Source organism: Jaculus jaculus, chromosome 2 (assembly GCF_020740685.1).
Source record: "Jaculus jaculus isolate mJacJac1 chromosome 2, mJacJac1.mat.Y.cur, whole genome shotgun sequence".
Classification (NCBI taxonomy): Eukaryota; Metazoa; Chordata; class Mammalia; order Rodentia; family Dipodidae; genus Jaculus; species Jaculus jaculus.
The window spans coordinates 109,934,410-109,949,532 of record NC_059103.1 but is presented as its reverse complement, the minus strand read 5'-3'; the positions used below and the strand labels follow the sequence as shown (position 1 = coordinate 109,949,532).

At 38.7% G+C, this 15,123-nt stretch overlaps 1 protein-coding gene across 5 annotated transcripts in view; it reads left to right on the top strand.

Annotated features, from left to right (window-relative positions):
* Bmpr1b (bone morphogenetic protein receptor type 1B) overlaps positions 1-15,123 on the top strand; it is a 382,398-nt gene that overhangs the window by 53,090 nt on the left and 314,185 nt on the right. The gene's annotated exons all lie outside the window — the stretch shown is intronic.

Here is a 15,123-nt window from a genome sequence, read left to right as displayed (position 1 = left end):
AGCGGAAGGAGAGACTAGTGCTTGGAGGAAGCAGAGTAGCTCTCACAGAAAACAGAGCAGCTCCTCTTGGCAAATGTGCCTGGAATGGAAAAGGGTGAAAGTCTACAAGACAAAGGCCAGCAAGACTAGAATGACACAGTTGTGAAGACGTATGCCATTACTGGAATCGTGGAATCCCAGAAAGCTGGAATTGTGGCAGGTTACTTGGAAGGATCAGATGTGCATGTGTCATATTCGGTTGGGCTGGCTTTGCAGACCATACTGCGATTGTGATTTTTTTTTTTTCTGCAGGCCTTGGGAAGCTATGGAGGGGGTGTCTCCCTTTGAGCAACATGGTAATCAAACCTGTGGTGTTAGCTCTAGGGATGATGTATTCTCTTGAACTGGGAAGAGACAGATGAGAGAAGACAAGGTTGGGCTCTAGAGCAGAGGTGAACACAAAGTGGAGAGGAGATGTGGTTCATAGATTTGATTGTTAAAACTTTGCGGCCAGTTTAATTTTGAAAGTTTTTCTTTCTCTTTTTTTTTGTGGGAGGGATGCCATAATAAATTGAAAAGAAATAGCAGTATATATGATTGGCTATTGTATTTGACCCAAGGTAAAGTAAGTTTACTTTAAATGCAATTTCCAGGTTGTCTATGTTCCAGTTCAAGGAAACCCAGACTGATATGCACAAGAAATTAAACATAACTAGTTAATTTTTACTGAAACTGGGGTGTTTCACTCTAGGGCTTTATTTAATATGGGAATTTTATTCATTGTATTCATTTTACTATTTTGTGAGTTAAGTATTTGGAAAACACCAAGATATGCTCAGCAATGATGTAGCTCAGAAAGATAAAACCACTCCACTGGTAATATAAGTGTATATTCTATTAAGGAAGACAGACACATCAAATAATTAAGAAAATGTGGGGGCTCAGGAGATGGCTCAATGGGTAAACTGATTGTGATGCACATGCAGGACCTAAGTTCAGATCCCCAGCATCCATGTAAATGCTAGGGGGGTGGTACACTTGTAATCCCAGCACTTGGAAGGCAGAGATGGGCTGATTCCTAGGGCAGCTGCATAGTTACACTAGCTGTGGGTCCAGTAATAGACTGTTTCAATAAGTAAGGTGGAAGACAACAGAGATATTCCAACATCAACCTGTGGCCTCCACATGCACACACATACATGCATCCACATACATATGAACATGCATAAACATGAACACACCATGCATATAACACATGTAAAAATTTATTCAATGGTAAGTGTTCTCAAGAGTTATGAAGGAGAAGCAGAGTGAGGGACATGTGCCAGGTGAAGCACCTGACATATTATGGAGATAAAAGTGTGTCTTTAAGAGAAGGTGACATCTGAGGGGAAAAATGAAAGTGATGAGTAAACAAGCTATGTGGGGGAACATCAGGGTCCAAAAGTGAGATAGAAACCTGACCTGAATGGACATGTAAGAGCCGGGGGTGACAGTGTGTCTGGGCATGAATGACAGGGCACTGTAGGGGGAGATAAGGTTTGTGAGGGAGGTGGAGTGCTTATTGATGGAGTCTTGCTGGTTATCGTCAAGGTCCTGCCATTTTCTCTGGATTAAACATGTTAGAACGGTTATAAGTGGAGTTTTGACATACTCTAGGTTTAAAAACAGTAGCCTCTGTCCTTAACATAATGTCCTTGACATAATCAAGAGTTAACTATAATGGTTTAAGATGGGAGGCATTGAAGAGAATGGCATGGCAATGTAGCTAAGAGAGAACAAGGATTCACTGAGCTGGTTGATAGTAGTGGAGGTGATGAGCAATGACTCAAGTCATCCTGTGTGCTTGCAGGTCAGATATGGGTGTGAGAGAGTGGAGTCAAGGGTCACACTAAGGTTTTTGGTCTGTATAACTGGAAGAAAGGGTTTAAACTGACAACGTGGGGGATAGAAGCATGTGGGTAGAAGGCTTAGAAGTTCAGCTCTGGTCATCTTAATGCTGTGTCTATGAGATAAGAAGGTGGAGTTTCCAAGCAGACGGCTCTATATAAAATTCTGAAGGTAAGGTAGAAGCTTAAGTGATTTATGATTACATTTGCAGAATAAAATAGTGTTAATTTAAAACCAGCAGCATATATTTCAAATATCTATTTGAATCATTTAAAATATCATACAATTTTACCATGACTAAAGACCTGACAAGAAAAAATATTGCTTGTGTAAAAGTGTAATTCCCAGTGACTTCTCTGTTATATTAATATTATCTTAACTTGTTTGACAGACTCTTATATTTATAAATGGGAAAGAGTATTTAAAAACCATGGCTCATCTCTAATTTAAGGTTCAGGAAGTAAGTTTTCCTAAACCCATGACATGTTACTGTCATAATAAACATTAAACTTACTATGTTTACCAGGCCTCTGCTTTTCAGCAGTAAGTTTTTGACAGGATCACACAAAAATGGCAGAGATGAACTGCTTAGTCCTTAGAGAGTGTGGTCTCACCCCTTTATCAGCTGGCTGAAATTAGGCAAGTTACTGTTCTTATTTTGTCTTCCTTTCTGTAGCTTGGAGATAATACAAGTATAGGACCATTGTTCAAGCATATAAAATATGTAGAGCCATGCTGGGAAAGAGTAAGAATATGAATGTTAACTATCATGATCATTTCATGTCATGATTGTTTACTATGCATTTAAACTATGTCTAGGCACTTATTATTGCACTGTAAAACTTTAAACTACATTGTATTCATGGAATATATTTGCTACACAAAATAATATCATTCATGGGAAATAGTTTAAAAATCACTCATTTGAACTCTGCACCTCAAATTAATGAGCTGTTCCCCTTTGTTTCTTAGTCCTTCTTAGTCCCCTACTCACTTTTTGCTACATTTCCTTCCATGCTGCAGTCATTATGATGTTTACACATTTTATTTATTTATTTTAAATAATCCATTTATTTATTTACAAGCAGAGAAAGAGAATGGGTGTGCTAGGGCCTCCAGCCATGGCAAATGAATTCCAGATACATGTGCCACTTTTGCATCTGGCTTTACATGGGTCCTGGGGAATTGAACTCTGGTGCTTAGGCTTTGCTGGCTAGTGCCTTAAACTGCTAAGCCATCTCTCCAGCCATACTTTATTTAATTTTAGTATTCTCTGGTTTTATTAGATTATAGATAGAACTCAAGAGAATTAAGACAGAGTTTCACACCCAAACAGGGGCATTAACTGAGTTCCCAGAAATAGGAAAGCCCCAGGAACAGAGAGCTCCTGCTCATTAGAAGGCAAGAGTGTGGTAAAACTCCTCATTACACATTTTAATGTGACAAAAAATGACTTGGTCATATCTCTGTTGATTTTTAAACCTATTATAAGTGTAAAATAGTGGTGTTGTGAATTGTGCATATTTCCAGTAAACAACTCTCTATTCCCAATAATTTCCTGATGTTCTAGTCCTAAACATGGGATTACTAGGAAAAAGAATATGTGGTTTTGAACTACCTTAAGAACCACCAGTTAAGCTCTACTTACAGCATTCTAGGATTTCTCTAACTCCTATCTTCAAACTCTTCCAGCTTCTTGGGCAAGCTGTTTCTATGGTTTAGTCTCAACAGTGACCCTTCTCCTTCCACCGACTGTTTGCATTAGCTACCTTTACATCATTGTGACCAAGGTACCTTGCAGCCACAAACTAAGAGAGAAAAGTTTCAGTCTAGCAGGGCATAGTGAGGAAGTGTAGTTCTTGGAAACAGAAGTGTGGTGGAGGATAGTCACATGTGGCCGATGAGAAAGCAGAAGGTGAGACAGGAAATGGGTACGAATGACACATCTTCATGGACTTGCCTTCGTGCCCTGTTTTCTTCAGCCCGGCCCTATGTCTTAAAGTTACAAGAATCTCCCCACATAGGACCATCAGTTGGAGACCATCATTCAAAATATGAGTTCATGGGACACATTTCAGATTCAAGCCATAACAGTTGTTTTAAATGACCAAATCTCAGGCATTTTGTTGAATCAGCATAAATGAACTAAACAGTAATTTCATGCTATAGTTTTATCTTTTGGGAATTGCTATCTGGCCATTAAGGAAAACAGTTTAGTTAAAAAAAATAAAACTATACCACAAAATCCCCACAAAGTTTTTAGACACTTCTAAAAAGTACCTTATGTAATTTTAGCTTCTTAATTCTAGAAATTGCCTCTTTAGATTTTTGATTAGTCTAGATTATGGCTTTGTTGTTTTCTAGGTGTGTGGCCTTTGGGCTTACTAGTCTTAAGCTTCTATTCCTGTTCTGTGAAATGAGAATCCTAATGCCTCTCTTGTAAACTGGCTAGTAATTGGCCACGTGGTGTCATCTTGATTGATTAGTACCTGTGGTATATTGGTTGCCAAATATGTTTAAAGTTTTAAAGTTGCAGGATTTCTTTTTTTTTAATTAATTTATTTATTTGAGAGCGACAGACACAGAGAGAAAGACAGATAGAGGGAGAGAGAGAATGGGCGGGCATGCCAGGGCTTCCAGCCTCTGCAAACGAACTCCAGACGCATGCGCCCCCTTGTGCATCTGGCTAACGTGGGACCTGGGGAACCGAGCATTGAACCAGGGTCCTTAGGCTTCACAGGCAAGCTCTTAACCGCTAAGCCATCTCTCCAGCCCAAGTTGCAGGATTTCTTGAGGATAGTATATGCTTCCAGGCCAGGCCAAGTAGGAGTGATGGGGGATGGGTGTCTCCAGAAATGGAGTTAGGAACATGTAGAGAAAGATTTTTTTTTTTTAACTCCTGATTGTCTTACCCTTCTCTTCCAATCACTTTAATGGGAGTTTCTTAAATTGATGAAAAGTTTGATATTCCTAAACTGTGTTTAGTTGGAAAAGACTAGAAACTCACTGTAGATTAGCAATTTTTAACCATTATGGCACAGGAGTATCATTTGAGGAATTAAAAATTAACTCAACAAAAGTAGATAATTTGAGAGATGGTAAGGTACTGGGTTTTGAGGAAGCTTCACAGGCGGTTCTATTGTTAGCCTAGGATTGAGACACTAGGCGTTATTATTGTGCAACAGAAAGCACTTCTGCCCCTTGCTGCTTTGTTTTATTCTTGGTTAGATTAGGGCTCTTTGTACATAACCTCTGGTCAGTTCATGACAGTGTTGTCATTTTGTGTTTTCAGATGCTCTTTGACATACATTGGGTAACATTTTGATAAACCTATTGTGAGTCAGAAATATCTCAAGTTTAAATGCATTTAATACCCATGTAAATCTTATAAACATTGGAACCTGCCAAGTGAAAACACTGTTAAGTTGGAGACTACACACTTACTGTTTTAGTCTTTGAGGACTCATTTATTGAAAAATAATATACAGTCTTTGCAGATAACTAAATTTGTTCTGGGCACTGTTGTAGATATCTTATGTATCTAGCTTATTTGGTTTTTTGTTTTGTTTTGTTTTTTGAGGTAGGGTCTCACTCTAGCCCAGGCTGATCTGGAATTCACTACGGAGGCCTCGAACTCATGGCAATCCTTCTACCTCTGCCTCCCAAGTGCTGGAATTAAAGGTGTGTGTCACCATGCCTGGCTGCTTATTTAGTTTTTATAATAAGTATATAGGGTAGGTACTATTGTTGCATCACACACTTTGCACTTAGGAAGAAACAGGTACAGAGAAGCGAACTACTCCACTGAAGGTGAGATAGTAGGTATGACGTAGAGCTGTACCTTGCTGGTGTGACTTAGCTTTTAGCTTCCGTGCACTATGGTCTATATAGTTGTTTGTACCTGCTGTGTCCAGGGATGGCTCCAGATGGTGAGAGTTAGGACATGATCAGAACCGACAGAAATTCTCTCATGTAAATTCTAAGAATTTTAAAGGGCTCTTGAATTTTAATCAAGATTTCATTTTTCAGCAAATACTCTGTCACTCATCTATTTGCTCACGTAATTACTTATTGCAATTACAAAAAAGCTAGTATCTCTTTTCTTAAGGAAATATTCATCTAAACTGATTTTGTTTTAGGGTGAGTAAATAGATTATTTATGGAAATGAATTCTATATGAACTTGATTTCCTCAAACCTGTTTATTTTATATAGGTTAGGTTTGGGTCAGAGTGTACAATTTTATGATTTTTGTTTGGTGTGTGATATGTGTATATGTGTATGTATGCGTGCACATGCATGAGTGCAGGTGTCTGCATGTCGCACCATGTGTATAGCAGTCAGGGGATGAACATCCGAGGTTGGTCCTGCCATTCCACTTTGTTCTGAGGCAGAGTCTCTCATTCATGTTCACTGTGCTTCTTTGCCAGATTACCTGGCATGTGAGCTTCTGGGAAATAATCCCATCTGTACTTCCCATCTCACTGTTGTATGCTAGGATGATAGAAGCCTGCCATGGCTTCTAATTTTTTTTTTTTTGTTGTTTGTTTTTTGAGGAAGGGTCTCACTCTAGTCTAGGCTGACCTGGAATTCACTCTGTAGTCTCAGGGTGGCCTTGAACTCATGGAAATCCTCCTACCTCTGCCTCCCAAATGCTGGGATTAAAGACATGCACCACTACACCCGGCTGGCTTCTAACTTTTATTTTGTATTTATTTATTTATTTAACAGAGAAAGAGGGAGAGAGAGGAGGGGCACTCTAGGGCCTCCAGCCACTGCAAACAAACTCCAGATGCATGCGCCCCCTTGTGCATCTGGATAATGTGGGTCCTTGGGAATTGAACCTGGGTCCTTTGGCTTTGCATGTAAACGCCTTAATGCTAAGCCATCCCTCCTGCCTAGCTTCTAGCTTTTTACATGTGGTCTGGGGTTCCAAAGCCAGGTATCCAAGCTAGCTACCACAGCAAGCACTTTTTTTCTTTTTTTTTTTTACTGAACCATCTCTCCAGTCCAGAGTGTATAATTTTATAGTTAGAGCTTTCTTGATTCTCTTAGCATGGTAACTCAAGAAATTCCCCTTCCATTTTTTTCCTAAAGTAGAAAATAAAAGGACTAATGTCTTTAATTCTCAGTTACATTTACAACTTCTCTTGTGGCATCCCATTCTAACAGGCCTGCTAAGCTATACAAATAGCTCAGGAACTAAGCTGGTTTGAAATAAAATGTTATTGACTGATAGTAGTTTAAGGAGCTACCTGCTAATGTCACTTGCATTTTAGAAAGAGTTTCCATGTGAACTCCCAAGGAAGAGCCTTGTGTGAATTTCAGGCACTGGGACACAGCCAGTGGAATTATTTTTAGTCCTCCGCCCTTTCAGCACCCCCTCCAGTCACACCACTTCAACAGCTGTTTACTCTGACTGTGTAAACAAGTTCTTCTCCCTCCTCCCTGAGGACCCAGATTTGAGACCCTTATTCAGTCCTTCACAAATATAGCATTGGTTGTGACCTTTTACTCTAATCTGGACCCTCTTGAGATTTTCAAGCACATGTTGACAGGAATTGTGTGAGAGTATGTAAGTATCTGCTTAATGGCAAGGCAAACCTTTCAGCGAGCGCCCACCAGTGCTTTGGGACGGTTATGGTAGTGGAACTAAAGCTGTCTGACACTTTTTTTTTTTTTTTAATGTTGGCTTGAAAATATTTTGCTGAGTACTAGCTGTAAGAGAGCTTTCTTGCCAAAGTGAACAGTTCCTACGACCGCCTGTCAGGCTGTGCTTACGTTCTCTCTCGCTCATTCTCCTCAGCCCTTCAGTTTGCCTTATGATTAGTGAGTGGCTGTGATGATCAGTTTTACTCAAGCTTATTGTCAACATTAACCACAAAGTTGTAAGATCCTTGCAGCCTGGTAGTGCTTCTTGTTCACTGTTCTTCCCATACCTCGCCCTACAAGGACCATCAAATCTCTTGTTACATATTGGTGGAAAGGGTGTTACATGGACTGTGTGGACAAGGAACTTCAGTTCTGTGATCTCTAAATTTATGGTTTATCCTACCACTCCACAATTAGTTATTATTAAACAAAGTAAAAAAACAAAAATCAACATCAGAGTAAGAGATGTCTACAAAACCCTGTTGTTTCCTTGAAAAGCCTTACATATTCCAGATTCTCAGCAGTTGACCACTTGGGTGACTGATCTGCATGTTTGTACTGTTGCAGCTGGGTCACACGCTCCTTGAGAGTGGGGAGTATACCTACTTCATTGTTCACTCTCAGTCTGTGCAATGAGTGCCATGCAATCGCGTATGAAAACCATGCTGTATTATTAAACATTTGTTTTTCTCATAAAACATGGCAATGATTTACAACAACAGAAGCCCTTTCTCTGAGGATTTAAACAAGATGAGAACTTTTAAGGCCAATCATTTATTCTTAAAAGGCATTTGTACCCTGAGTTGTAAAAGCAATGTCAGAAATATATATTTATACATATTATATTATTTATACATATATATATATATATTTATATATATTTAAATATTTTATTTGTATTTATTTATTTATTTCACAGAGAAAGAGGGAGGGAGATGGGGGGGATGTGCACACCAGGGCCTCCAGCCACTGCAAAGGAACTCTAGTCACATACAACCCCTTGTGCCATCCCTCCAGCCCTAGATACATATTTTTTCTTATAAGTGTTAACCAGATCACATAGATATTACATCTAACAGGTACTCAAAACCTCCATGAATCAAAAAGTTATATTACTTTTAGCACTCACTTCTATTGAATAACATATGTTCCATTATTTTCAAATAATGGAATTCACAATAATAAGAATAATGGATTGTAAGAGAGATCATTAGAACTCACAGTGTGTTTTAACTCTTACCAGCTGTGACAGGGCACACGGTTCCTGTTCCTGAGCTTTGGCCTAGAAGCTTTCAAAGCATCTGTTTATAAACTGGAACCAATACTTAAGTGTCACTGGATTAGCACTTCAGAATTTCATGTTTACACATATATTTCACAACTCTCTGTAATTTGCTTTAAAGCTGGCTGAGACTTATTTATGTGTTACACAGCTATACTCAGTTCCATAATCTATACCTACTTTCTTTTGAAATTAAATTTATTGCCACTGAAAATTGTGGAGAAAATAAAGGCAAAAGGTGTTGCAGCTTATTAATTGAAAACATGTACTCTGTAACTAGTAAGAATTTAAGAGGTAAGTTTCATTTTACTTTTCTGAAGCTTAATGTTAATAAAATGATTTAATTATATTAGCATTTTTTTCAGAATGTAATTTTAGTTAAGATTTGGCTAGAATATATGTATATATTGCTCACATAAATCTATTTTTACTTACATGTCTAACTAAAATTTGACTTATAATACCCTGGAAGTCATTTCTACCACTGAAGATCTTCAAACAATCAAAAATATCAAGAGTTCAGAAGAACAAAGAATTAAATTACACAGAAAATATCTTGGGCTCTTACTGTTTGTTAAGATTGCACTGGGAAGTATGGACATGAGGTTCAGTGCTATACAAGTACTACTTTGTGCTTCATCAGAAGAATAGGAAGGACAAGGTTTACAAATGTTCTCTTGTTGTTAAGCTTGGGTGTACCATGTGTAAGTGGCTATTTTAAAAAAGGTATTTGTTGCTTCTAGAAAATTCATATATTGTGTATGTCTTTAAATCACAAGGGAGTCTGTCCCCATGCTACTAGTGACATATCTTGTGCATGGTTACACAGCTCTGTGGTTGTACTTACTGTGTAGTGTTTGCTTACTGTCTTATTCCCATTTGTGCTGCTATGGTGGGTAGGGACTAGGTAATTTACAAAGTTCAGGGATTTATTAGCTTACAGTTCTAGAGTCTTGGAAATCCAAGGTCTAGTGCCCTCTTCTATTGAGGGTCTTCCTGCTTTGTTATCCCATGGCAGAAGGAAGAAGAAGCAAGAGACAAAAAGACATAGTTTTTTGTAGTGGTCTTAAGCAATTCTTAAGATCCCCCCATATTCCAACATAACCACAATGGCAACCAAATTTCAACATGAGTTTTGCATGGGGCAGATGGTGGAAAGAATAAACAAGAGTAGTTACTGCAGGTATTTTAAAATATTTTTATTTTTATTTATTTGAGAGGGAAAGGGGGAGAGGTAGAGGGAGAGGGAGAGGGAGGGAGAGAATGGCATGCCAGGGCCCTCAAGCCACTGCAAACCAACTCCAGATGCATGCACCACCTTGTGCATCTGGCTTACATGGGTCCTGGGGAACCAAACCTGGGTTCTTAGGCTTTGCAGGCAAGTACCTTAACCGCTAAGCCATCTCTCCAGCGCTCCCCTTTTTTTCTTTTAAAAACTTGGACAAAGAACTATTAGAAGACAGGACACTTTTACTTTTCTTTCTTTTTTTTTTTTAACGCTTTTGCTGCAATGTAGAGTTTCCCAGCATATTAAGCATAGGTAAGTGTGGTTGGATGTGTGCAAGTTAGTACATTAACGGGAAAGAAGAAAAGTGGGAAGTAGAGAACAAAGAATGAGGAGCAAGATAGAGAGTTGAAGAGAAAAAGACAAGACAAGAGAAGATTACCTCTCTTTTCTGTCCTGCAGGTAAGACAAGATTTAGTCTTGAGTTCCTTGGTTATGGAGAATGTCATCACTAATACTCATGTGAACGTGCCTAACAGTGACATTAGTGGCTGTGATGGATTTGGCCTGAGATGAATTTTTAGGGTCAAGCGTCATTGTCATGGGCTCAACCCTAAGATGACTAGTTTGGCTGTATTTTGGGACTATACCCCAGGCAAACCTTCTGAAGGGCCTGCTGGACCTACTCGGTCTCTTCAGGGACATTGTTGCCTCCTGTCTGCTGTACCAGTGTAAAAGTTGCAAAGACAATTTTAGTGTTAATACTCAGTTCTTTCCACAATGGTGTGGTGACATATTTGCTGGCTAAGCTTTGAGTGATGATTGCATTTGAATGGACAATGATATTCCTGAAATGTATGCTTAAGGCATAGTTATATTTTCTGACTCATGGTTAAACTCTTTGATGTCAAAAAGAAGTATTTTGCAGGATAATTTTTGGTATCAATGTTGGACAAACGCAAGTGTTTCCACAGGCATCCATTGTTTATATCATAGACCAGCCTTTCCTGCTTAGCAGAAACCCTTTCAAATACTTAATCAGAGTATTTTCAAATCATTTTAATGGAGGTTATGGTGTCGTTTCTCCTCTTGCATCCTAAATTAGCATCACCCAAGATTATCAGAAGCATTTTAAGAAGTTTCAAAGTTGGTTTTCAGAAGTCTGGTTAATGTTGGAGTTGATTAGGCCAAGGGTAGAGGTCCTTTGCCGTTGAGGGGTTGGTGGGAAAACTGACTTTATGGAAAACTAGCTTTGTTTTCCTACACACACCTGCTTCTCTCTTGGTGGGCTGCTCGGTGCTGTGCATAGGCAGGTGCAAGCTGGGGTAAGGCTGAAAGTAAAGCTGACATTGTACCTGTGCTTTGGGGGGCTTCTCCTCCCTTTCAGGGAATGTGTGGCTGGAAAATAATCTTCAAAAACCAGTAGCTGAGGAGAAGGAATTAATGATCAGAGTTTATGAACTGAAATAAGGAGAACCAGGAATACAATTTGCTGCAAACAGCCAGCCTGCCAGTATAGCTAAGCACCAATGCTGCATTTACTGCCTGGGGTTACTTCTGTGCTATAAATGGGATAGACTCCAAGTGAAGGTTACATGTGTCTGAGCACTCTGAAGGTTGAAAAATAGCTCATTTTAGAAATTTTGCAGGTTTTTAAAAATTCATTCTTATTTTTTGGCTGTTTAAAGCTCGAGTTGGAAGCTTGGAATGTTGCTTAGTTGATAGATTCCTGGCCTTAGCATGCACAGAGTTCCAGGTTTTGTACCAGGCAGTACATAAAACTGAGTGTAAATGCCACATGTCTGTATGCTGACCCTCAGGACATAGAGGCAGAAGAATCAGAAGGTCAAGTTCATCCTTGGCTACATAGCAAGTGTGAAGCTAGTCTTGGTACATGAGACTTTCTCAACAAATGAAAAAGAGCCTCCCTTGGTGTTTAAATTCTTTTCAGAGTTACAGTGACATAGAATTAAATGATTAATTGAGTTGCTCATTCTATGGTAAAATTTAATCTATTCAAATTTTTATGCCTTAACTTGCCCTATCACTCTAATCAGCCCTATCATTGCCTGTAGCTTCCCATGTATGTCCTAGTGGGAGCTAAGGGCACTATCCTTACAGTGCTCTCCTTCTCACAGGAGCTCCGGCTCATCATTGACGTCCTCTGCATTGCTGCCCAGCTGGGTGATATCAGCTGATGTTTATTCTTTTCTTTCTTCACTGGATTTTGCAGCTTCCAGATTCTAACTACTTCATAGCTTATTTAAAATGTAGACCATAATGTCATACATCTCAAATAGTATTTGACCTGATATGTTTTTATCCTAATTATTTTCCAACAGTCTTAGAATAACCAAGTTATAAAATGAGAACTTTAAAAAAAAAAACTATCTACATAGCGTGTGGCAACTTACTTTTGTTTGATAGAATGGAAGCATGTAATTGTGAAATAGGACAGAAATCTTATTTAGAACGTTTGATGCATAAAAAGCATTTTTTTTTGTTAAATGAGAAAGTTGGCTAGTTTTGAGCAAAAATACTTTTGTTAGGTAAATTTTTATATTGATTTGTGAGTATCATACAATTATAATTATTTAAATTATGGTTCATCTTTTATTACCTATCAGATTTTAGTTATTTAAAAAATGTAGATGTAAATGGAGTTCTTGAGTCATTTAATAACCAATGTAAATGGACAGTGTGTTTCATTGGTCTATGAGGTATAATGATTTTAGCTGCAAATGGAAGTATATAACCTTTCTTCAATGGGGATCCAGGTTTTGTAGGAACCAGAGATGACTGAAGCAGATGAAAAAGGCTCAGAAATGTCATTGCAGACTTAAGATTTTTTAAAGGGAAAGAGGATAGATTCCTGTTTAGTGCCTGACACTTTGTGTTGGTCCCATCCTCTGATTGTTAATGTCAGAGCAACATTTGTCTTTTTTTTATTTAAATTTTTGTTTGCTTATTTATTTATTTGAGAGTGACAGAGAGAAGGAGGCGGGGAGAGGGGGAGGGAGGGAGAGAGAGAGGGAGAGAATGGGCACGTCAGAGCTTCCAGCCTCTGTAAACGAACTTCAGATGTGTGCGCCCCTTTGTGCATCTGGCTAACGTGGGTCTTGGTGAATTGAGCCTCAAACCTGGGTCCTTAGGCTTCACAGGCAAGCACTTAACTGCTAAGTCATCTCTCTTGCCCACAACATTGTCCTTATGGCTGAGGAATTTCCACTTGAAGAACAGTGGCCTCTTCTGTGACTTTCTTCAGATGGAAGGGATCCTTCCCTAAAGCCTCACAGACAGCTTGTCTTTTCCTTGGTAAGACATGAACCACTTTTCCTTGACATATTTTTGAGTAGAGAAATGGATGTGAATGATTGGCTTAGGCTCAGTTTTCATGTTGAAATAGTAAGCCAGAGGGGCTGCTATAAGGGGCAAACCAGTGTATCATGAATACTAACATAATGGGCTCAATATGGAAACAATAAATTTCACTGCTTATGAATCAACATGGTTTCATGAGAAAACAAAATCTTGTAAATACACATTATGTTTGCAGAGAATTAAATAATTAGATATATGTGTGTGTGTATATATATATATGTATATATATATATATATATATATATATATATATATATATATATATATATATTTTAAATTTACTTTCTCTATTCTGTGTCATGACATTGAAATATATTATCTCCTTTATCACCCTAACTTTATGTATGTATGTGCATGTATTTTTTATTTATAAGCAGAGAGAGATAGAGAAGAGACAGGGAGAATGAGCATACCAGGGTTTCTACCCACTACAAATGAATTCCAGATGCATGTACCACTTTGTACATTGGCATTACATGGGTACTGGGGAATCAAACCAGGGTTATTAGGTTTTGTAGGCAAGTACCTTAACCACTGAGCAATTTCTCTGGCTCCCCAAATGATAGATTTTTTTTTTTCTTTTTCAAGGTAGGGTCTCATTCTAGCCCAGGCTGACCTGGAATTCACTATGGAGTCTCAGGGTGGCCTCGAACTCACGGTGATCCTCCTACCTCTGCCTCCCGAGTGCTGGGACAAATGATAGATTTTTAAAGATACCTTAAGATTGGAGCTAGGTATGCAATATTTTTTAAGGCTATTACTACCTATTTTATTAAGGATATTACTTATTTACCCATGACATTGATTATTGAAATAGGATATGAAAGAACTTTAGGCCAGGGGTAGTGGTGTACACCTTTGACTCCAGTCCTTGGGAGGCTGAGGTAGGGGGATTGGCATGAATTCAAGGTCAGCCTGGGACTCCAGAATAAGTGCCACGTTAGCGTGGGCTAGAGTGAGACCCAACCCCTCCACCCCTACAAATGACAATAATTTTATAAAAAAATATGAATTTGTTTTGTTTCTTCTTTGATTATGGCAACGGATAAGTGAAATTGGTGGAATGTTACCAGGTGTGGCATTTAGGTTGCCAGAGGCATATTGTGAAGCACAAATGAACCATGAACTCCTTACATGTGACCTGAAAAGAGAAGACCTTATGTCACATTTGTTGGATTGCCCTGTTCTGGTGGAGTACTAAAAGTTGTCAGCATGCTCAGGCTCAGAGGGCCAAAGGATATTGTGGGCATCATTTCTTCATCCCGTCTAGTCCTCTCACCCATGATACAGGGTAGTCTTCAACATGGCTCACGAGGGGCCAGACTGCTTTTAGTTCCTCCTCCAGTCCACTTTGCTCTCTTTCCCACTGTCTATTCCTGCTGTGTGTCTTGCCCTCATATAATAAAGCCATCTTCACAGGTGGGGCAGGAATTTATTTTTTACAGACTTAAAATTTCCTTACAAATATATGGGATCATTGTGATTATTCATGGTCACTTTATTTCTTTTTTTCTATTTAATTGTTATTGTTCCTAAGGCATTATAGAAAGAACCTAGTGACTGTAGTACCTGGTAAATGCCAATGAAGAAGGAACATCTGGAAAGTTCTGTACAATAGAAAAACTAGAAACAGATGCATAATCTCTACTCTGCCTTTTGTCAGGGGTCTTGGTTATTAGTAATGAAGGAAAGACATTCTGCCTACCCACAAGAAA